Source organism: Bubalus kerabau, chromosome 11 (genome assembly GCF_029407905.1).
Source record: "Bubalus kerabau isolate K-KA32 ecotype Philippines breed swamp buffalo chromosome 11, PCC_UOA_SB_1v2, whole genome shotgun sequence".
Lineage (NCBI taxonomy): Eukaryota > Metazoa > Chordata > Mammalia > Artiodactyla > Bovidae > Bubalus > Bubalus kerabau.
In genome coordinates, this window is record NC_073634.1 from 63,500,949 (window position 1) to 63,522,287 (window position 21,339).

General features: G+C 42.0%; 2 long non-coding RNA genes across 3 annotated transcripts in view; one reads left to right on the plus strand and one right to left on the minus strand.

Annotated features, from left to right (window-relative positions):
• LOC129623216 (uncharacterized) overlaps positions 1-18,148 on the plus strand; it is a 35,385-nt gene extending 17,237 nt beyond the window's left edge. The window contains exons 1-3 of one of the 2 annotated variants that reach the window (XR_008700396.1): positions 8,268-8,501; positions 11,033-11,108; positions 15,712-18,148. This is a non-coding gene — a long non-coding RNA (uncharacterized LOC129623216). Of the gene's footprint in view, positions 1-8,267; positions 8,502-11,032; positions 11,109-15,711 lie in introns of those variants that run through there. The other variant, XR_008700395.1, reaches the window with a different exon arrangement.
• LOC129623217 (uncharacterized) lies at positions 12,911-19,921 on the minus strand. The gene is made up of 3 exons (XR_008700397.1): positions 19,780-19,921; positions 14,548-14,745; positions 12,911-13,169 (listed from the first exon to the last, which is right to left on the minus strand). It is a non-coding gene; the product is annotated as an uncharacterized LOC129623217 (long non-coding RNA).
• Between the last annotated feature and the right edge of the window lie 1,418 nt (positions 19,922-21,339).

Sequence of the window (21,339 nt, forward strand, 5' to 3'; positions counted from 1 at the left end):
CTCCGTGGCGTGTGCGATCTTCCTGGGTCAGGGATCGAACTCGAGTCTCCTGCATTGGTGGGCAAATTCTTTACCCCTGAGCCACCAGGGAAGCCCTGTTTTAGTGTTTTGAGAACTGTTAACATAAGGAGGCATTGGGAGGGGAGGCTTCCCAGGTGGCCCAGTGGTAAAGAATCCATCTGCCAGTGCCAGAGATGCAAAAGACATAGGTTTGATCCCTGGGTTGGGAAGATATCCTGGAGTAGGAAATGGCAACCTGCTCCAGTATTTCTTGCCTGGAAAATTCCATGGACAGAGGAGCCTGGCGGGCTACAGTCCGTGGGGTCACAAAGAGTCAGACACAACTGAGCAAGCACGCAGCATTCGGGGAAATTGGGTGAACAGTATATAGATCTCTCTATATTCTTTCTTACAACTGCATGTGAATCCACACTTAATAAAATTTCAGCAGTCATTCATACTAAAACAAAACAAAACTCAGCAAACTGGGAATAGAGGGAAACGTCCTCAGAATGATAAAGAGCACCCTTGTCCTCCCCAGCAGTTGGTATTTAGGGTTTCTTGTTTTTTTTTTTTTTTTCATTCTCATAGGTATGTAGTGGTATCACATTGTTGTAATTTGCAGTTCCCTAATGACAAATGATACCCTGCATCTTTTCATGTGCTTAATAACCATTTGCAGATCTTCTTTGGTGAAGTGTGTGTTCAGATCTTTTGTGCATTTTTAAATTGGGTAGTTTATTATCTTATTGTTGAGTTCTGAGACTTTGTATATTATATACAAGTACTGTGTCCGATATATGTTCTGCAAATGTTTTCTCCAAGTCTTTGACTTGTCTTTTCATATTTTAATGATGTCTTTTAAAAAGAAATTTAATTTTAATAAGATCAAACTTGTTAATGTTTCTTTCCTGCATCATGCTGTTGATTTTATATTGAAAAACTCATTATCAGACCCAAGGTCATGCAGATTTTCTCCTATTTTTTCTTCAAGAAGTTTTGTAATTTTGCATTTTACATTTAGGTCTATGGTCCATTTTGGGTTACTTTTTATATAAGGTGCAGGTCTGTGTCTAGGTTCATTTTTTTGCATATGAACATCCATCACTCTCACAAAAACAAAAATCAAAAAAACCCCACAGTGATGGTCATATGTCAAAGGAATATTGGAGCCAATGGAATAGAGTTCCATTGTTCCATCTTAATGGCCAAAGGTGGAACAATTTGAGCAACAAAATTAATAAAGTATTGCAGTATTGTATCATCCATAGCATAAAATAAATATTCATGATTCCATCTGGTATCAATAAATGATGGAATAAATAAATAAACTGGGGAGACCAGATATATCTCCCATGCAAATAACTGATGTAGGTTTTCTGCCTTTAAGAGGATGGAATATAGTTTTCCACTCCTTAAATATGGTTTGTACATGGTAACTTTCTTCCAAAGAGTATAGTATGGAAATAGAGAGAGAAAAAAAGAGTAGCTTTACAGTAGAGAGTGAAAGTGTTATTCATGTCTGACTCTTTGTGACCCCATGGACTGTAATCCCCCAGGTTCCTCTGTCCATGGGATTCTCCAGGCAAGAATTCTGGAGTGTATTGCCATTTCCTTCTCCAGGGGATATTCCCAACCCAGGGATTGAACCCAGGTCTCCTGCATTGCTGACGGATTCTTTACCATCTGAGCCACTAGGGAGGGAAGTCTCTAGTTTTATAGAAGAAAAACCTGACAAACACTGTCTCAACCAGGTGAGCAAAGGTAACATCAGCAGTGATAAATCATATTGTTAGTATGTTCCAGTCCATACTAGATGTGATGAGGGCAGCACTTTACCACTGTGGTCTTCCTCCCCAAAACACATTACACCAGTCTCACTGTGAGGAAAACATGGGACAAACCACAACTAACAGATATCCTGCAAAATATTAGACTAGGAAGTCCTAAATATTAGACCAGGACCCCTTAAAAGTCTTATGGGTCATCAGAAAACAAGAACGCTAACAACAACGAAAAAAGAAAAGTCCAAGAAACAGTCACAGCCAAGAGGAATCTAAGGAGATATGCTGTGAATACAGAGTGAAAGTGTTAGCCACTCAGTTGTGTCCAACTCTTTGCAACCCCATGGACTGTAACCCACCAGGCTCCTCTGTCCATGGAATTATCCAGGCAAGTATACTGGAGTGGGATGCCATTCCATTCCCTTCTGCAGGGGATCTTCCTGACCCAGGGATAGAATCTGGGTCTCCTGCATTGCAGGCAGATTCTTTTACCTTCTGAGCCACAGGGTATCCCAGATGGGATCTTGATACACAAAAGGGACATTAGGGTAAAATGAGGAAATCCCAAGTATGAGCTTTAGTTAATAAGAAAGCATCAAGATTGGCCCTTAATTGTGAAATGCTAATGATAGGGGAAATAGGACATGGAGTGTATGAGAACTCTCTGTACTATTTTCATAATAATTCTGTACATTTAAAACTGTTCTAAAAATAAAAACTTATTTTGAAATAACAGGAACTGGTGTGGTTCTTGTGCCACACTGGAGAAGGTCCCAGTGCACCTGTGCCCAGGCTGGGTGCAACATCACCTCTTGGTCTCTGCTTCAGTTTTTTCTCTTTCCCCTTTCCCTCTGCAGTGCTTGTGCAGAGGATTCAGTTCTGAGACTGCCTAAAGCCACTGGGAAAATGGTGGAAATTCACTATCATCGTTGCCAGATAAAGCAATTTATGGCTTTATTCTTAAGTTCCCAATTTGGCTTCACACTCTTATCTCCTGCGGGCTTTTATTTCTGAATCTTGGCTAAACTCCTCAGGCTTAAGCTTTTGGCCTCAAAAACATTGGACAGTTACATTATCTGTCCACTTCCTATTTCTATAGTAAGGAGCTACAGTAACCAGCTATGTACTCTTATCTGGAGCTCATACAATTACAGCTCAAACTACCGCACGATTGCACTCATCTCACACGCTAGTAAAGTAATGCTCAAAATTCTCCAAGCCAGGCTTCAGCAATATGTGAACCGTGAACTTCCTGATGCTCAAGCTGGTTTTATTTATTTATTTATTTATTTTCAAGCTGGTTTTAGAAAAGGCAGAGGAACCAGAGATCAAATTGCCAACATCCACTGGATCATAGAAAAAGCAAGAGAGTTCCAGAAAAACATCTATTTCTGCTTTATTGACTATGCCAAAGCCTTTGACTGTGTGGATCACAATAAACTGTGGAAAATTCTGAAAAAGATGGGAGTCCCAGACCACCTGATCTGCCTCTTGAGAAATTTGTATGCAGGTCAAGAAGCAACAGTTAGAACTGGACATGGAACAACCGACTGGTTCCAAATAGGAAAAGGAGTTCGTCAAGGCTGTATATTGTCACCCTGTTTATTTAACTTATATGCAGAGAACATCATGAGAAACGCTGGACTGGAAGAAACACAAACTGGAATCAAGATTGCCGGGAGAAATATCAATAACCTCAGATATGCAGATGACACCACCCTTACAGCAGAAAGTGAAGAGGAACTCAAAAGCCTCTTGATGAAAGTGAAAGTGGAGAGTGGAAAAGTTGGCTTAAAGCTCAACATTCAGAAAACTAAGATCATGGCATCCGGTCCCATCACTTCATGGGAAATAGATGGGGAAACAGTGGAAACAGTGTCAGACTTTATTTTTTAGGGCTCCAAAATCACTACAGATGGTGACTGCAGCCATGAAATTAAAAGTCGCTTTCTCCTTGGAAGGAAAGTTATGACCAACCTAGATAGCATATTCAAAAGCAGAGACATTACTTTGCCAACAAAGGTTCATCTAGTCAAGGCTATGGTTTTTCCTGTGGTCATGTATGGATGTGAGATTTGGACTGTGAAGAAGGCTGAGCACCGAAGAATTGACACTTTTGAACTGTGGTGTTGGAGAAGACTCTTGAGAGTCCCTTGGACTGCAAGGAGATCCAACCAGTCCATTCTGAAGGAGATCAGCCCTGGGATTTCTTTGGAAGGAATGATGCTAAAGCTGAAACTCCAGTACTTTGGCCACCTCACGCGAAGAGTTGACTCATTGGAAAAGACTCTGATGCTGGGAGGGATTGGGGGCAGGAGGAGAAGGGGACGACAGAGGATGAGATGGCTGGATGGCATCACTGACTCCATGGATGTGAGTCTCAGTGAACTCCGGGAGTTGGTGATGGACAGGGAGGCCTGGCGTGCTGCAATTCATGGGGTCGCAAAGAGTCGGACACGACTGAGCGACTGATCTGATCTAATCTGATTCCCTGGTGGCTTAGACGCTAAAGCATCTTCCTGCAATGCGGAAGACCTGGGTTCGATCCCTGGGTCGGGAAGATCCCTGGAGAAGGAAATAGCAACCCACTCCAGTACTCTTGCCTGGAAAATTCCATGGACTGAGGAGCCTGGTAGGCTACAGTCCATGGGGTCAGCAAAGAGTTGGACATGACTGAGCCACTTCACTTTCACTTTCACATGCTAAAAATCACAGCAGAACAAATACCAAGAGAAGTCACCCCAGTATTAAGAGATATCCCTCTTGGTGAAGTAAAACACATGTTCTTTCTTGCAGCCAAAAAACTTTATACTCCAAACTTAGTTATATGTAGGCATATATTATATTATATGTAGGTATATATATATATACCACAATTATTTTCACTCTGTCTTCTATTAATACCCAGTATTGATATGTAAAAAAAGTGAGTTGAACTTCTCTTAGATTAAGTTCTATCAATATTGTAAATGTTCTTATATATTAATTATTTTGAACATAAATAAATAAAGTTAAAGATAAAAGGAATGAACTATTGATATACCCAACAATTTGGATAGATCTCAAATTATGTTGAGTGGAAAAAGTCAAACTCAAAATATTACATTTACGTAGCATTTTGTATGACATATAGCAACTTATATTAAAATTTTTTAATAACAAAATTATAGAGATGGAGCATAAATTGATGTTTGCTAGGTACTCTTGCCTGGAAAATCCGGAGGAGGAGGAATGGACGGAGGAGCCTGGTGGGCTGCTGTCTATGGGGTTGCATAGAGTTGGACACGACTGAAGCGGCTTAGCAGCAGCAGCAGCAGGGGTTCTAGAGATGGAGAGCGAGGAAGAGCATGAGTGCCAACAGGGAGCTGGAATGGTCCTTATCTTGACTGTGGTAGTAGTTACATGAACATACATATGATAAAATTTCATAGAATTAATACTACATCCATGTGTGTGCACGCACATATGCACAAGTGCATGTTAACCTAATGAAATTGGAATAAGCTTTGTGGGTTGTTGTAAATCATCTTCCTGGTTGTGATTTGGTACTAAAGTCATGCAAGATGTTACCACTGGGGTAAATGGGTCAAGAGTAAATGAGTAAAAGGTAAATAGAATCTCTCATTACATTTTCAAAACTATATTTATTTTTATTTATTAATTTTTGGCTGCATCCAGTCTTAGTTGCAGCATGCAGGCTCTTTGTTGTGGAGCACGGGCTCTGGAGCACATGGATTCTGTAGTTTGCAGCGTGCGGGCTTAGTTGCTCTGCAGCATGTGGGATCTTGTTCCCAGATCAGAGATCAAACCTGCATTCCCTACATTGGAAAGTGGATTCTCAACCATTTGACTACCAGGGAAGTCCCTCTCATTACATTTTATAAAGGCAATAACTATTGTTTTTACTCATCCTTTTAAAAAAATTGACATATAATTTTTATACTAGAAAACTCACCATTTAAAGCTTACAATTCAATGGTTCTTAGTGTTTGTAACTATCACCATTAATTCCAGAACACTTTCATTTCTCCAAAAGAAAGCCCATATCCATTAGTAGTTGCTCCCCATTCTCCACCCCCATCCTCTAGAAACTATTAATCTACATTCTGCATCTGTAGATTTGCTTATTCTTGATATTTCGTATATGTGGAATCATACAATATGTGTTCTTTTGTGTCTATCTCCTTTTGTCTAGCATGTTTTCCAGAATCATCCATCTTGGAGCATGTATCAGTACTTTATTCCTTTCTGTGGTTGAATAATATTCCATTATATAGATACGCCACATTTTGTTTATTTATTCATTCATTGATCAGCATATAGATTGTTTCTACTTTTTGACTATTATGAATAACGCTGCTATGAATATTTATGTATAATCTTTTTTAAAAAACATACATTTTTCATTTTCTTGAAGACATACCTACAAGTGGAATTTTAAGATGCTTTGCCATTTTACTTTCCCACCATCAGTGTATGAAAGTTTCAATTTTTCCACATCCTCACTAACACATGTTATTGTCTGTCTCTGATGATAGCCATTCAAGTGGGTGTAAACTGATATCTTATTGTGGTTTTGATTTTCTATTTCTTATTGACTCAGTTTCAGTAGCCTTTGTCTTCCTAGGAATCTGTCTATTCCATCTATGTTATCTAATTTGTTGGCATACAATTATTCATAATTTCCCCTTATAGTTCTTTTTATTTTTGCAAGGTTAATAATAATGTTTACTCTTTCATTGCTGATTTTAGTCATTTTGAGTCGTATCTTTTTCAGTCTAGCTAAATGTTTGTCAGTTTTATTGATCTTGACAATGAACCAACTTTTGGTTTTGTTGATTTTCTCTATTGTTTTTCTAGTCTGTTTATTTCCTTTATAATCTTTTTTTCTCCCTTCCTTCACTTGCTTTGAATCTAGTTTGCTCTTCTTTTTCTAGTTACTTTGGGTGAAAAGTTAGGTTATTGATTTAAGATTTTTCTTTTTAAAGAGAGGCACTTATAACTTCTTTGTATATTCTTTTGCAGTTTCCTGTGAATCCATAATTATTTCAAGTTTTTATTTTAAATAAAAACATAAGGAAAAAAGTATGCTCTGCCAGACGAGTTGCGTGTGAGAATGACTCAGTCATTCTCATAGCCTCAGGGAGATTCATGGAGAAAGATACATATAGAGTGATTTAAAAGATGAGATGGCTGCAGAGATGAAAACACTGAAGAATGTCCAGGGAAACCACGCAGGCACAGTTGAGGGCCTATATAAACTGGAGAGTGATGCTTTTATCATGGGAGTTTCATACTCAGAGAAACCAGTTCCTAAGGAGGCTGGCACTTATTTCTTGTCAATCTTTAGGTACCACAGCTGAAGCCATTTGGGGCAGGGATGGAACCACACTCTGATTAAAGCTAATGTTCCCACCTGAGGTCTTTTTCTCTGATGCTCAGAATGCTCAAAGATACCCCGTCTCCTACCAAGTCACTCAAAATGTTCAGCATGGGTAGACTGACTGCCTTTAAAAGATAACAATAATGGTATTTAAACAGGAAGCAAAAACTAGAAAATTTGTTGGGGTTGCTGATATTTTTTAAAATTTCTTTTAACTTTAATTTTTTAAAAATTCCAGATTCACCAAAAAAAAGTTGCAAAAACAGTTAACAGAACTCCAGATACCCTTCACCCAACTTTCCCAACTGTCCCAAAGGTTAACAACTTAACGTTGGATTGCTAACTCCTTTTAATATTTACTAAAAAAAAATTTTTGGACTAGGTAATATATTCTTTTAGTTTATAAAGTAAAACAATATAAAGAGGTACATAGGTGAAAAATCTCATTTTTGCCCCTGCCATTCTACTGTATCAGTCTCACCCCTCACAAACACTCATAATCATCTGTATTTTTTTCTTTTTTTTTTGGTTGTGCTGCACAGCTTGTGGGATCTTAGTTCCTTGACCAGGGATTGAACCCGGCTCCTGGACAGTGAAAGTGTGAAGTGCTAGCCACTGGACCGCCAGAGAATTCCCATCTGTATGTTTCTTTGAGCAAAAGTAATCAAAATATTTTCATATCTCCTCTTCTTCTCTTTCCCGTCCAAAAACAGTATTCTATGCATACTGTTCTGGACCTCACATTTATCATTTAACAATATAGCTTAGAAAGATTTTCAAATTAGAACATAGTAATGCTATTTTTTTAATTGAAAAGGACTTCAGTATTTATCTCATCTTTGCCCCCACTGTCTTCCAGCATCGCTTTAGACATACTTCTTGCTTCCTCGCTCACTTTCCTGTCTAACCTCTATTTAAATCCCCAGTTCCCCAAGCATAGTTCATTCTCTGTGCTGACAAGCTCAGGGCTTTTACAGACCCCAGCCAGTGTAACTGGAGCAAAGCCACCAACCCCGTGGGCCATCAGGACCACAGGGACACATTCAGAAGGGACAGCAACAGGATGATGATTGCCTTAGCATGAGCGATGCCCCAAAGAGAGCACTCTGGGCCAAGAAGAAAAAATGATCTGGAACAAGGCCTTGTTGCTAAGCAACCCCAGAGAGGATGAAATTAACGCAGTCTGTTTTTCATGTAACTGCATCTCAAATGAAAGCTGAGGACAGAGTTGATCCCATGCAAAATTAATAATTACCGCATGATTCTTTCTTTTAAATGGCTGCTGCCAAAAGACTGAGAACTGAAGAAAGCAATATATCCTTCTTTTAAAAGAGGTGAGGAGGCGGGGGGGGGGGGCGGAAAAAACAGAACAAGTATATTCAGAGGCTGTGTTTTTCCATTTGCATTTTAGGTAGGAAATCGGGCATCTTAAACTGCTGTTGAATTTGCCTGGTAGGAAACCTGCTTTAATAGTAGATCCCAAGTAGATGAGATAATATACATCAGAGAACCATGGAAAGGTAGTTTTTTTTAGAGGTGAGAGAAAGCTTCAGATCACATGAGACCCTGTTAATCTCCTTCTCGGAAAATTTTAAATGTACTTTTCTCTCTTGGTATGTTCAGAGAGGGCACATTATCATAAAACGAAAATATCCCTATTGCCTCCGCCCACTCTCCCTAACTCCACTCTAAAGGCTGAAAGAGCACAGCTTGATATGCTCAATAACCCTTGCTTTTTGAGAACTTATCAATATTAAAAAGGCATAAATGACACAGAAAAGATGATTCCACCCCCACTCTGCTTCCACTGCATTAATTTGGGTTAATCAACTATGTGGTTAGCGTTGAGCAATATCCTTCTCCTCAAAAGAACCTTTTGGATTATTATTATATGGTTGTACAATAAAATATATCTCAAAACAAAACATTTTTAGCCAAAGAAACTAATGTTATTAGAGAAGGAAAACTTTCTTCCTGAATGGAAGGTCTGACTCTAACTTCCTGCTACAAAGATAGGTGTCTTCCTCACTAAGTGTTTATGCAGTATATTTACTAACCTTGAGGCAGGACCCTCTCTTGCTTTCCCTCTTCCACCCACCCCCTCAGCTCATACTGGGTCACTCTGAGCAAACACCCTCCCAACCAGCTTGCCTCTGTAAAGCAAAGAGTGTTTGCTGATAGAGCTGAGCAGAATGTACTAGAATGTGGAGAAAACAAGATAGCAAAAAGGGTGTACTTGATCTTTGGAGCCTCTATCGTTTGCAGTCTCAGCAGGAAATAGATGCTACATTCAAACCGGGTGCTTTGAGGAATGTTTAATAAAGGCATTATTTACAAGGGTTGGTGGGGGAACCATAAAGGATTGGTGTTACCTGGGGATGGTAACATTGGGTTGGGAGTCATTACAGGTCTAAGGCCTGAAGAAGAGAGAGAATTGGGAAGCAGAGCAATGGTATGGAGGGGGCCTCCTTATAAGAATGTAGCCCTCGTGGGGGTATGTATTCCCTGGTATCACTTGCCTCCTTGTCTCTGATCTCTGGCTAGGGTTCCCCATTTGGCTGAACCCCACTGGAAGTCAGGGGATAAGGAAGTGTTTGAATGTAGTCAGTATTGGTCAGCCTCCCAGGTATGGAGCATGGGAAGAGAGACTGTGACATGAAAGACAACCAAGGGTAAGCCTTCATTAATCTCTCTGGTTCCCAGTCTTTTCAATCATTCATTCAGCCAGCATTACTGATCACCAGCTTTGTGCAGGTACAGAGCTAGGAGATACAGCAGCAAACAAGGCAGCCCTTCCGGAGCTTATGATCCCTGTGGCTGTGTCAGGCCTGGGCAAGCTTCAAACTACATCATCTCCATTATTAAAGGTCTGAGGTCACACAAGCCCTCCAACTCCTACCGTGGTGACTGCATGACTTCTCTTTCTTCTCTTTCCTCTTGGTCAGGAATAGAAATTCTCTTGTTACTATAAGTAGTGGTGGTAACAAGAGTATGTATGTGTAGGTGTGTGTGCTAAGGTGTGGGTATTGAAAGGTACATATACAGAGGAGCCCAGAAAAAGGAAAATAGTTGGACATCAGGAAAGGGGGGAATAGTGGTAAAGCTGAGTCAAAGGAGCTTCACTCCAGGACCTGGTCTTGAAGGACCGAGCTTCTACCTACAATTGTGTACTCTGCTTCCTCCACATACACCAGCTTCTGTAGATGTTGAGGTCTTTCCATGCCAGTTCACTCCAGGCCACTGCCTTGCTATCTGCGTGGCCCTTGGTCTAGGCCATGGTCCTGGGCAATTAGTGACCATTATTGGACATAGAACAGTTGGTGCTATTTTTCTGAGCAGGGGGCTCTGGCTGGGGGAGGCTCCCCCTCTATAGGAGATATTGAGTGTGGTAGAACCCACAGCAGATAAGCCTCATATGAAAAGTTCCTGGAGATCCAAGGTCAGGGACCTGGGTCTTACATTGGTTTTCCAGTAGCCCATGGCATCGTTTCTTTTAAGTCAGCTTCTTAGTCAATATTTACTGAAGCAGACTGAGCAAAAAATAACCCTTGACTTAACAATTGGATACCTCAACCACATCTGTTCTTGGAGATCTTTTAACACATAAAGACATTTGATATTTGTTGAGAAGGACTTTGTTGATCCACAGGCAGAGAAGGTGACCTGTGTTGGGCTGATGAAAAGACATGCTGGCAAAGCATGTATCCTGTTGGGGACAATGGCTCCCTTTTTCCTGAAATGCCTGCCAGCTGTGTGTGGCCAAGCCAGGGCTAGGCTCAGTTTCTTGCACTAAGTTTCTCACAGCAGCAGGAGAGAAAGTGAGGCTCTGCTTTTCTGCTATGGTAATCCTCTTATTTCGTTTCAGTGATACAAGTTATTGACCTTGTGCAGAGAGACAGACACCATCAGTTCTTCCCAGAGCAAAGATGGCCTTTCTGATGGTGAGCATGGGCCTTGTCGACTTAAAAAATAGTCACAACCTAAAAGTTGAGAGGGCTTCCCAGGTGGCTTGGTGGTAAAGAATCTGCCTGCTAGTGCAGGAGGAGACGGGGGTTCAATCCCTGAGTGAGGAAGATCCCCTGGAATTTGAAATAGCAACCCCCTCCAGTATTCTTGCCTGGAAAATTCCATTGACAGAGGTGCCTGGCAGGCTGCAGTCCATGGGGTTACAAAGAGTTGGACACAAATGAGCGACTGACCACAAAAGTTGAGAGTTATGTTTTATTCAGTGGAAATTTTTAGGACTTAAGCTCGGGAGGCAGCATCTCAAATAGTCCTGAGAGAATTGCCCCATGGAGGCGGGGGAGGAACCAGGTTCTATAGAAATTTTGCAATAAAGGGCAGGTAGTCTGAACATCAAATGATTATTGCTAATTAGAGAAAACCAGATATCCTGGGATTCCCTGGTGATCCAGTAGTTAGGACTCCATGCTCCCAATGCAGGGGCCCTGGATTCAATCCCTGGTCAGGCAACTAGATCCCACATGCTGCAACTAAGACCTGGCATAGCCAAATAAATGAATTTTAAGAAAAGAAAGAAAACTAGATATCCCAAGTTAAGGAATTTAGTACTTTTCTATGTATGGGGAACTGCAAGAGTTTGGGCTAACTTAAATCGTTCCTTTCATATGCATCTCAACCATGGGGCTAGTATCCTGTGATTTTCACATCCTGAGCTTCCTTGGGGCTCACTGTAGGGAGTGACTGCAGCAGTCAGATGGCTGCTAGATAGCAAGTATTCTTCTCCTTCCTGAGTGCCCTTAGGACTCACCACCTCACATTGGAGGGCTGCAGTTCCTGATGACGGTGACATCCTTGTTTACTGACATGGTAGGGAATATTCAATTTCTCAGCCTCAACGTTGTGTATCGTGGGGACATTTTCCTCCTGGGTGGATATGAGGAATAGATTTCTTTTGGCTGAAAAATGGGGTATGAACCATACCAGAAACTGCTAGCAGAAATGTCTTTGGGCTTTCCTTACATTTCTGGCTGAGAACCTCTGAGGCAGAAAACAACTGTTTCCCTTGCAGAAACAGCTGGCCCTTTCTACAGGACACAGCTTTCCAGACCAAATACTGAAGTCCTCAGGAGACTAGCTCATCCGGAAACTACACTGGACAACAACTTGAAGGTTATCCATGAACAACAGAATTTGACCCTTAGGGCAGAGGAAGGTTTTAATTAACTTCATCTGAGAAATTTCCAAGGCCTTTCCAGCTGTTTTGGAATGTTGTGTTCCAGGCTTTAGAGATTAAAACTTCCCTTTTTCTGGCATCCGTAAGTGACTTTTGGAAGCAAAATAGGAACAGCTTTTGGACCCCAATATCACAGCACATCAGCCAGGCCTGGATCTTGCCACTAAATGAGGAAAAACTGTCTCTGGGGTCTCCTTGGGGCCAGAATGTCATGAGGACTTGGCAGCCTTGGAGCAGACTCTGCTAGGGTCTGGGTCTTCTCCCAATATCTGCAACTCTAAGGGGAAGCTGGCAAAAAATGAATAGCCAGCCAGGCAGAGTTGAAATCCAAGAGAGGGGGAAATGTTGGCCCTTTAGTACCCTAAGGCCTGGTTTTCCTGAAATCTTGAAGCAGAGGGTACCTGTTGGGACTAGTGAATCCAAAAAAATCAAGGAATGGAATTTTTTTCTCCACCTGAAGGATGCACCACATCTTTTCATGAGTGGATATCTGGTTCCCTCACTCATAGGAGGTTAATTGAGCCCCTCTGTCCATCAGGACCATCAGTACTGGTGGTTGAAGGAAAGAGCAGCAGTCACACATTTTAAGGGCAAGGGCCATGTTTCATCCTCCTTGGTCTTGCTTGTAACAGACGTTCACGTACTATTTCGCTGAAATGGTCCCCCCAAAGTCACAGCTTTTTCCACTATCCGGTGTCTGTTTTCTTCCCCTTTCGCTCCTGTAACTTATCTCCTGTCTCACCAAGTCAAGAAAACACAGTCATAGTCTTCCCTATGTAAGTTGCTGACTTGCACCATAGTTTACCTGCAAATCAAACCAAAAGAGAATAAGAGGGAAGAGAAATAAAATTTGTTTCCCTTGAGCCCTGCCTTGTTTTCTTCTGGCACAACTTGGTTCTAAGAGGTTGCTGGTCACACTGGCAAGAAGCTTTTTTCACCCTAATGCTTTCTCTCCAACTGTCCACTCTCACTGAAAAAAGTTTGTTTTTGTTTTTTTTTTTTAAGGAATGTGTTCTGATTATGAAAGTAATAAATACCATTTAGAAAAGAGAATAAACTGTCCCCCACCCAATACATCTGTTGTGTTCCCAGCCTTTTATTCCAAATGAGACCTCACAAAAGCAGGCTTGCCCCTCTAATCAATGGTTTTAATTGACATATTCAGTTAATTAACAAGTCTTTAATATACACCTACAATGAACGCAGCAGAGTTTGGCACTCTTAAAAACACAAAATAGGTTTAAGATAGCCTCAGCCTCAGCCTCCCAAGAGACAAGACCTCTGAGGCTGCAAAGCCCTTTGCTGTGTTCTGGTCTACTGCTGACTTCCATGCAGCCAACACTGATGGCCACCTGTCATGTTGAAACCTTCTCTTCCCTGGGCTGCTACATCCCCACATCCTGTTTTCTGCCTTCTGTTTCCAAACTCAAGTTCAACTGCATATTCCCAAAAGCCAGTACTCAAGAGACAAGTATTGGTTGGAAAAGGAAAGATTATTTATCTGGGAGGCTGGAAACCTAAGGAGAAGGTGGACTCATGTCCCAGAACCAATTCCAAACATTCTGCTTGGCCATGCGAGTTTTTAAAGGGCAAAAAAAGAAGAAGCTGCTGCTGCTGCCAAGTCACTTCAGTCATGTCCGACTCTGTGCGACCCCATAGACGTCAGCCCACCAGGCTCCCCCACCCCTGGGATTCTCCAGGCAAGAACACTGGAGTGGGTTGCCATTTCCTTCTCCAATACATGAAAGTGAAAAGTGAAAGTGAAGTCGCTCAGTTGTGTCCGACTCTTAGCTAGCCTCAGTTAATCATTTGAGGAGGGGGTCATTGTCTTCATCATCTTTCACTATGTGCAGACTTGTTGATTCTTTGTGACCTTTCTTTAGACTCTACCTTGTTCACAGAGTTTGCTCATGGGATTACTGCAGGGGGAGCTGGGGGAAAGATCTAGTTATCTGTTAATTACTTATTCTTCATTTCTACATCTTTAAGAAAAGAATCTACATGTTTTAGGCAAGACATTGTGTGATCAGGGATTACAAAACTATCTGATTAGTGAGGCATGGAGTACATGCTATAGGGGTTAGGTTAAATATTGCCTAGTCATCTCACATCTGTACTGAGATTTTACAGTTTGAGGGAAACAGAAATAGGCAAATAGAATAAGGGGCAAAGGAGCTGCTTACACATTCTCTCTCACTTCTTCCTGATCCTCCTTCAGGCCCATTCACTAAATTTGGTCCTCAGCCTTCTTCACTTCTTAGTTTCTTTTCATTCCTTGGACCATTTCAACCATTCCCATGACTTCAGATACCATCTGTATGCTGATAATTCCCTGAAATATGTGTCTTCATTCCGATATACTAATATGCCTGGGGCAGCGCCTGTGATCAAACACATTAACATATTTGTGGTGAAATATGGGAAAAAATGAAAACTATAACTACCCCTGCCTATAAATTCCAGTCAGGTTTTGCTGCCAAACTAACCAAGTTATTTGTAACACCACTATGAAAATTTTTTTTTTTGATTTTCCAAAGCTTTATGGATTTCAGAATTGCAAAAAAGATTATGGGCCTGTATGAAAAGGAGTGGCCTTTGTTAGTCCAGAGGGGGAAAAAGGATAAAGAAAACTATTCTGCATTTTCCTTTCCATAGAACAATGAGTATCCATAAGACTTGAGGTCTTTCCTGCTAGAATGAAAGTGACCAGAAACTTGTAAACAGTTTTTCTTGTTAAAGTAATAAGATAATAAAGTTCTATCATATCTGGCCCTCTACTGTAATATTGGCATTATCAGATGCAAGTCCCTCACTCCACCTAGAGTTTCTCACTTAGCTGAAATGCTTGGGGTTTCTGTAATACACAGTCTGTACTTCCTGCACATATACACAATCATACCTGTGATTGACTTTAATTCTTGGGCATTTAACTAGATACATAATAATTAACAAAGTAAATTCTCCAGCTCCTTTCAATTCAATGACAGCTGTTTTCACACCCTAGTTTAAAACTTTTCTGTGGGTTGGCTCTAAAGCCAGATCAGAAACAGACCCAGAGAATGTTCAAGAGGCTAGGGGTGGGGATGGGGGCACAGGGCAGCATGGAAAGGCAGGATAAAATGTTATTTTAGTATTTTCACTGAGACAGAGGAAAAATTCATGCAAATATCTCCGCTCTCACTACACCTCCCTCTTTGTTTTATAAAGCCTTTCTTTGTCCAAATCTCAATTTTTGGATTAGACCCCTGTTGACTATGTCTGCTTAAGTCCTAGATAAAGGCTTATTTGTTTGACCTGTCATATCCGTAATTGGCCTAACTGTTCGTTTTGATTTTCCCATTGTGTAGATGCTGCTGCGAAGCTTGGCAGGAAGCACACTATGGAAATGTGGAGCTGAACAGCTTAATGTGTGTAATTTGGGAAGTTCAGCGGATGCCAGGGCTTAGCAGGCTCCCAGCTTGTTCAAGGCTGTTCCTGTGGATTTTCATTCTTGTGGGCATCAAGCTCCTCAAGTCTGAGGGCCTGGGTCCCACCCAGACTCAGTGCCCATAGCCATGTCCCTGCTATCCTCTTAAAACCAGGATGGTAGCTGACAGTTGGAGGCTCCTCTGACACCTCTGCCTAAGGAAGTGGAAGGGTAATGAGGTAATTGGGTTCTAGAGATGATTCAGGTAAAGGCTGACATATAAGGCTTTCTCTAGACATGAGTGTGGACTCCTCATTGGTTTCTAGAGGGCCTGAGGTATTGTATTGCAACATCCATCATTCCTACAGTGGCTGACACATGGAGCCACCCAGATCCCCACTCCAAGACTGAAGCACTCATTTCTCCATCTCCTGGGAGGGATGACAGCAGCAATTATCAGCTGAGATTTTTCTGAGGCTGAAAAGAGTCACCTTGTCCATGGTAGTGCTCCCTTCCCAGAGGCAGCCCACATCTAATGTCTGATCTGTGCAGGAGTAAAAAGATCCAGCTCCCTTACCTCAGTTGAGACAACTCTGAGCCATCCCAGCCCCAGAGCTGTCTAAAAGATCAGCTAAGGTTTGTTTTTATTTTTTCCAAATGATTTATTTTTTTTAGTAAATTAATCTCTCCCTTTATTTTTGGAAACTTTTTTTTAACTTTTAGTTTTATACTGGAGTATAGCTGATTAATAATCTTATAATAGTTTCAGGTGTACAGTAAGGGGGCTCAGCCATATATATACATGTATCCATTCTCTCCCAAACTCCCCTCCCATCCAGGCTGCCACATAACATTGAGCAGAGTTCCCTGTGCTATACAGTAGGCCTTGTTGATTGTCCATTTTAAATATAGCAGTGTGGACATGTCGAACCCAAACTAACTATCCCTTCCCCTGAAGGATCAGCTAAGGTTTTTATTGTGATTTCAATTGTAGCTCAACTTCTCCCTTTGTGCATTCCTGCGTACTTCACTTCTCCCAGTTGTTGATGCTGAGAGTACTTCCCAGTAAACTTCCTACATACAGGGCCAGGGAAACCCACCTGTAACACCTGCTTTGTCCTGGTTGGTAGCAGTGACTGTTCTTCATGTGAAGATTCAGCAGTAAACCATAATTAATTTAAACTAGTCAAGGTGGTTCCATTTACTTAGCCAGTGATTGGCATAGAACTCCATCCCAGCAAACAAGTTGGAAAGGGGAATCTCCTGGTAAAGCCTTCTTGAATCATAAAAAAGACAAGGAGAAGAAGAGACCGTTTTCTGTCTGAATGAGATGCTTGTAGAAAAGAACAGAGTTGGGAAGAAGGTGGAGCCAAGAAAATAACAGAGAAATCAAACTGAAGAAGAGGCCACCCTGCTTAGGATCTTTTTGTCATCTGTGATAAATCCCCGTTGACAGAACAGGAGGGATTTGTCACACAAGAACTTAATGATGGAGTTGGCTCTACAATCTGTGATTTTTGTTCCAGTTGTCTGATTCCATTTTCCCACCCTTTGAGGATTTTGCTTTTTGAAATATTTGTCAGGATTCTTTCTCTTGGATGTTTCTTGATAACCTAAACTCTCTTTTTTCCTGACTTCTGGTGATCAGTAATTTGACTTTGGTTGATTAATTAAATTCTGCCTCTTTTTTCTATGGCATTATGGGCTTGGGGTTTATAGAGTTAATGTTATAATGTTATGCATTAATGTGTATATGCAGCTAGGGGTGGAGAGAGGGTGACCTCTAAAGGAAGCTGAGTCTAGAAATCTATGTCCTGGGATGACTTTTGATGAGAAAAGTAGGAAATAGTGATAGAAAGATTTTCAAATTGTAGAGGAGCAAGGGCTTGAACCTAATGGTTTGAACCTTTGGCTCAGAATAGGGTATTCATTTTTAGAAAAGTGTATCCTCTCTGATCTGTAGTTTATTTTGACAAGTCAGTTCATAGCTGCCCTAGAGTTTGGTGCTGAAGAAATTACCCAGCACAGTAGTGGGACTGATGGTGGGGAGCCTCCTTCTTTCTCCCACTTGCCTGTACTCCCCTCTGCCTAAACTCTGAAAAAATGTTAGTTGCTCAGTCGTGTCTAACTCTTTATGACCCCATGAACTACAGCTCTCCAGGTTCCTCTGTCCATGGGATTTCCCAGGCAAGAATACCAGAGTGGGTTGCCATTCACTTCTCCAGGGGATCTTCTCCACCCAGGGATTGAACCTGGGTCTCCTGCATTGCAGGCAGGTTCTTCACCAACGGAGCCACCAAGAAAGCCTCTGCTTAAAATCTGCTGCTTCCTTTTTTTTTTTTTTTTTGCTGGTTGAGGTTTAATCTATAACCAATGAAGCGCACAAATGCAAAGTATGAGTTTTGACAATGGTATGTAATCATTATTCCAATCAACAGATGGAATTTTTTCTCATCTCAGAAAGCTCCCTCAAGCGTCTTTCCAGTTATTTGTCTCCTTATCCCCAAGGCAATAAGTATTCTGACTTCTGTCACTATAGGTTAGTCTTCACGTCTTCTTGTACTTCATGTATATATATTCTTTGGTGTATGACTTCTTTCATTCAACATGAAAGATGTGGTTTTGAGATTCACCCACATTGTTGCATGTATCTTGCTTCCCTTTTAGAGACTATCCATGGGGTCCATTGGGGCTTCCCTCGTGGCTCAGATGGTAAAGAATCTGCCTGCAATGTGGGACACCCAGGTTCCGGAAGATCCCCTGGAGAAGGGAATGGCAACCCACTCCAGTATTCTTGCCTGTAGAATCCCATGGACAGAGGAGCCTTGTGGGCTACAGTCCATGGGGTTGCAAAGAGTTGGACACGACTGAGTGACTAATGCTTTCACTTTTTACATGGTGTCCACTGCTCTTGGATTTCTCTATCATGTTTAAAGAGGAGATCCTACCCGTCCTGGTGGTGGTTTTATTGTAAGACAGTTTGCCAAGTGAGTTTCGTAAGTCACTGGTTCCTGAAGACCAAGCAGGTGGTTTCTTCCAGGGACAGTCAATTAATCTTTCCATGCTATGTGGAGATAATGACAGCTGATGTCTGAATTCTTTGAAGTGAGAACAGACAACTCCTTCTGTGGGCTCCCAGGACAAAGGCTGATAATTCCCAGGATTCTATGCCAAGATACTACCTGAATTTCGACCTAGTGAGTCGTGACCTTATTACCACTGCCAAGGCCACGGGAAAAATGAACATTAAGCACCATGTGCCTAAAGGCACTTGGTCATAAGTGATCTTAACTTCCCTTCCTGGGAACTCTTTGAGATAGGTCTTACTATACTCACAAGGATGCACAGGGCTAAATCTGAATGTAGGTCTTGAACCTGGGTTGGCAGGACTCCATATCATGATTTTTCACCAGCAGCAGCCAAAATGTAAGTTCCTGTGTCCATTTAAGGTGGCGCATGCATATCACCAGGGACAGTTTTGGCCATGACTGGTTTGCTGCAGGGCTGGGGAGGACTCAGGGCTGGATGTACTTCCTTTCTCAGTAATGCCCACTAGAATATGCAGGTGAGTCTTCCTTTTTGAAAGTGTTCTCAGCTCTTCTTAGCCAGGCAGCTCTGACCTTTGGTAAAGGCCAGGATATCTTTGTTATGTCCCTTGGAAATCACTGTTGTGTAACAGCTGTGTTTCCAATTGAGATGGTTTCCAGACCCGGGGAAGCTTTAGAAAGGATGATGCCAGCAAAGAGGCATTAAGTCCTCTAATAAGCTTATGCCCTGATAATCGTATTAATGGCACTGTCTCATGCTTGATGCTGCAATTATGGGCCTCTCCTCTTAAATGTAATTTTGGAGTTTGATAATAATTGAGAATATGATTTTGCATTTCTCTGTGACAAGAGTTCTATTCCCTAAAGCAACACAGTGACCCTAAGAGATGATTGTTCATGCCCTTTCAAACTGCTGACCTTATACCTCACCACAATGTCATGAACAAACTAGACTTACTCACCTGGGAATTCAGAGTTCTTCCAGCATCAGGGCTCTTGTGGGCTATGGAACAAATCCCCTGGGGATCATGACATTGGTTTCTAGCATCTGCATCCAATAAAGAGGCTTTATGTTTTTCTGCTGTTGCAAAGTCAAAGTAACCTTGGGAGAGAGGGTCTGCTTTAGGAGTCAGGTGATTTTTAACATGTGACTTAATTGTCAACATTCAAGATATTATCTCTAGTATCAGGTGTTTGGCCTCTAGAAAACTACTTCTGGGACCTTCATTTTCTCAGCTGTAAGTTCCAAGCAGTTTGGACTAGAATTCTAAGAACTTTACACTTGCCATCAGGAATTCGTATTTTTAGCTATTGACAGGAGGTGGCTATTGTTTTCATGGTCCCAGCTGGAACTGATTAACAGGCTAGCAACTCACTGCTGTCTTTCTGAAGAAACCTTTGTCCAGAGCATATATGAGATCTGGGGATTTCTGCTTCTGATGCTACACATGTGTGCTTGGCTCTGTGGCATGAAGGGATCTTTTCCAGGCCTGCAGTGAAGGGAGGAGGGAGGCCCAGGACAGAGGCACCAACCAGGCCATGGGGGCTAGCCCCCAAGCAAGAAGGCCCTCATTATGAACAGTGTCCACAGAGCTGCAGGAGTTGGCTTCCGTATAATGATGTGGGTGGAAGCCCGCCCTGGGGCTGCAGGTTTTGGATTCTTGGGCAGTTTCATGGGGCCTGTATCTGAACAGCAGGTGGCTGAATGCTTCTGGGGCATGATAGGTAAGGGCAGGAAAGAGCAAAGGAGGCAGGTGTGGGAATGGGCTCAAGGCTTTTGTTTATGGACATGCAGATGTCCTAGGCAGATGGCAGAAGGAGGGGCACCCAGGACTCTATGGTCAAAAGCCTACAGTCTGGCTGGGCAAAAATACCACATGTGTGCTGGCACCAAAGGGCACCGGAAACTTGCTGAAGATCAACCACTGTTTCTTCACCAGGAAATGGGTGACATGAGAGACCCAAACACGAGAGGCCTAGGGCAAAGCATAGGATCCACTGTGTAGTCCCCAGGCTACCCAGCCAGCTCAAGGGAGCCTGGGACTTATGAATGACAGGGGTGATAACAGAAGCAGGGGCGCCAAGAGAGAACTCTCGACCTGGAAACTTTCTGTAGACCCATGTCAGACTGACAACTTTGCAGCCACAAAGGAATGGACATATTTGCAACTATTCTCCTCAGGATAAATGAACAGTCTGAGCCCCTTCCACCCCACCTTCTCCAGGAAGGCTCCCAGACTTCCCCCAACTCTGGTTAATTGTTCCCTTGTCTGAGCTCCGAGCTCTTCTTGTCTGCACCCTACAGTTTAGCACTTAATCAGACACAGCTGTGCATTCCTCTCTAATTGTTTGGGTGTGTTTGTCCTGTCTCCGGGGCAAGATTACGGCTTCCTCTGGGCCAGGGACTCACAATCTTTGGGAGAGAGCTCCTGGGAGAGGTGTGGGTGCACATAAGGGGCTTCTGAAGGAGTGAAATCACTCACATTCCTATAGCACTTTGCAATTTAGAAAGTTGTCTCCTC